The 3306-nt window shown below is 33.2% G+C and overlaps 1 long non-coding RNA gene across 1 annotated transcript; it reads right to left on the bottom strand.

Moving 5' to 3' along the window:
• Window positions 1-6: 6 nt before the first annotated feature.
• LOC102670161 (uncharacterized) lies at window positions 7-2928 on the bottom strand. Its single transcript, XR_003267654.2, has 4 exons — window positions 2712-2928; window positions 2474-2579; window positions 530-1254; window positions 7-347 (listed from the first exon to the last, which is right to left on the bottom strand). It is a non-coding gene; the product is annotated as an uncharacterized lncRNA (long non-coding RNA).
• Window positions 2929-3306: the final 378 nt, after the last annotated feature.

Below are 3306 nucleotides of genomic sequence, written 5' to 3'. Positions count from 1 at the left end.
AATTTACACTTATGGACCAACAATCCAACATTCTAATGACTAGAACAAGATAATTAAATATTACATGACCATATAATTTACTTAAACATAAAAACATATTCCCATTTCTTTCATCGCTTTTCTGTCTCAGCTAGATATTCTTTTTTTTATTCGTCATAGCACTAACTACCTCTCAATTTCTCCCTCTTGTTTTTTTCTTTTTTCTATGTCTCATTTTCTTCCATCCCAACACACCCCAAAATGGAATCCCAAAATGGAATGCATCTTTGGCATTTCCACTTCTTCAATAGGCTCCGTGTCAAACCAACTTCTTTGGATGTCAAAGACGCCCTCAACAGGTTCAGTGCCTGACCAAAATAGGCACAATAATGAACATCACTTCTAAATTGAAAAGGGCATATATAGAGGGTAACATGGAAGAAATATTGACCAAATTAAGACAAATGCAGACTAAATCTATTAATATGAATCAAATATTCTTAAAACAAATATCGTGGCGGTGCCAAGAGTGGATTGCTAATATTATTACCTCATGTGACTTCCTGATTTCCACCATATGTTCCTTCAAATCATCAAACTTGACATTCCCCAGCTCTTGCATATACTGAATGCTAGAAGTAGTTGTCAATTGCCTCACTTTCAGATCATCGCTCACAACAAATAGACACGGCCTCTTCATAAATCCCACAGCAGCTTCTCTTGCTCCATCATAACATCTTGGCTCAAAAAGTTTCAGTTTTGCTGGATATTCTAACATTTCTTTTTTCTTTGAAATCATTGTACGCCCCTCATTATTATCTTTCACTACCACAGTGCCATACCAATACGTAGGAGTGTATTCTTGTGAAGCATTTAGTGGATTGCTCCCACAACCAAATTGAGGAGCGACCCTTGGATTCAGTAAGGATTTGTTTGATGACCCTATGAACCATGATGCATTGAGCTTCTTCACACTCGCGTACAAGTTATCAATGCTTCCCAACGATGATTTGCCATTCATAAGGTTCAGAATAGATCCAAGAGGTGTTGTGAGGAAGCTGACTAGAAAATCAACAAAATCTCCATCTGCTTCAGCAAAGAGAACCTTGTTCTTTGATTTGCTCACCATTAGCTTGATTTCTACAGAACCTTTCCATGACTCGGGCCAGTATCGGGTGAGAAAGAGTACGATGGCTCAATTTTTTTTCTGTTTGGAATGAATACATCACTTAGTGGAGATTTGGAGGTTAATGCGTGCTTTAATATGCTAAATATCTGAACAAGGAAGAAAAAAAAAGTAAGAACAAAGCAAGTTTTAATTCATCAAACAAGGAAATTTCATACCAGTACCAAAGTATTCTTTAAAGGAAAGGTCTTGCAAATCTACAACTTTACATATATACATACATACATGTCATAAGTGCAAGTCACAAAAATGTTTTGAATCCAATGTATCTGAACTTTCTGCCACAAAATAATCATTTTTATCCCTTAAATGTATCTTTTTTATTGGCATAAACTTACAACTACTATTTGTTTCCCAACACATATCCATGCTCAAGCTTTTAAGTGCGTGATTCTAACATGATAATTGAAGAAAATGTCTTCTTTGATTTAGAAATTTGGAGGATTCACAGTGCTGGCACATAGTCAATCTGATAATAGGGACCAAACCTGTATTTTGGCAGTTGTCAGTTGCGAGTCTTGTGACAACTCAAGGATTTATAACATTCTTTTGAGTTAAGTTCAGTCATGGCCTCCCATGCAATTTGGTCATGACATGCAAACTTCAGAAAAATAAATTTTGCTAGCCTCTGTTTTAAATATTGACTGCCATAGGACTGTTTTGTACTAGTTTTATGTCTTCTTGTAACTAACAGTTTATATTATTCTGACTAAAACTGGCAGATCGGAAATGTTTTAAGTGGCATGGGTATTAATATTAACTATACGGATCCATGTTAATCATGCTTTATGTATTGCAACTTAACAAACAAACAAGTCAAATTCTTTTAAGAAGTTCTGCTGCTTTTTCAATTGGATTAAAAAAATGTCAAACTGCTACTTCAAAATTAATTAATACAATTATCTGCATATTCACTCATATACATGCCTGTTAATATTTGCTAGTGAAAGAGTTGATCAGTTGTTAATATCTGTTAGTTTGTTGAAGCATCTTGTCATTTGAAGGGAAAGCTATCTGGTCTCTCAAATATCCAGGGAAATCGTTCATTTTGTATGTTCTACACTAACCTATGTTTGCCACCTCATCAAAAAATAATTTGATTTGTTACATTGTTCGCGTAATTGATTGCAACCCTTTAATATATACTAGTAACCCAAAACTCATTAAAACTGGGCTTCTCAAAAGTCAATCATGTTTCCTTCAAACTTAACATATTTGCCTTTGTTTCAACTCTCTAATGTAACTATGGAGCAGTAATATAATCAATTTTGTGGGAAACAAAAGCAAGAGATCACAAGTATCAATGACCAGTGGCAATCTCTCAAAGAGCACAGAAGCAACAAGGTTGTCGGAGCTTGTGCTGAATCCTCGCCTGGTAAAGAGAGGCCGAACCAGTGACATTTTCATCTTGAATCTATGCATATGAAAAAACATCAGGCACTTCTCAAATGGATTACATTGGTATACAATATGAATCTATGCATATGAATAAAAAACAAAAAAGAAGTACCCAATGAATGCAACAGTTAAATCGTCCCAAACTCACCATAATTTTAAAAGCTTTGCAATGCAAAATGAATATGCTTTCATGGATTACATTGAATTCAATGGAACACTGTTTCACTTCTCAAATGGACTTGCCGGTTTCCTTTGGATCAGAATCTATCAAATGGGATATTGGATGTGATCTTACAAATTATTTAGAGGGAGAGGGAGAAAACATATAAAGCAGAGATAAAACAGAAGCAAATAGCGAGATGGGTTATAGGATGCCGTTTTCATGTCACTTAATTTTCTTTCATTTTAAACTGGGATCACGAAATTGATTCCATTCAATAATTCTTTGTATTAAACTATTTAGTATTTTAGTAAATGAATTCAATTTAACAAATAATATATTTTAAAATATAAATAAATATTGAATGTAAAATAATGTCTCGCTCACAATGTATATTTGCTATTATTTCAAGAGAAATTTACAAATATACAAAATTGAACATGAATTTTTCACAACAAAATAATGTTGTTTTAAATACAACAAGATCTTATAGCAATCATATAAGTTATTAAAATTTTAATGTATTTAACATTGGTATACATAATTTTGTTGAGATAATATAAAAATATTTAATTTTAAATAA

The sequence above is a fragment of the Glycine max genome, chromosome 7 (genome assembly GCF_000004515.6).
Source record: "Glycine max cultivar Williams 82 chromosome 7, Glycine_max_v4.0, whole genome shotgun sequence".
Lineage (NCBI taxonomy): Eukaryota > Viridiplantae > Streptophyta > Magnoliopsida > Fabales > Fabaceae > Glycine > Glycine max.
The sequence above is the reverse complement of the archived record's forward strand: the minus strand, read 5'-3'. Positions and strand labels throughout refer to the sequence as shown.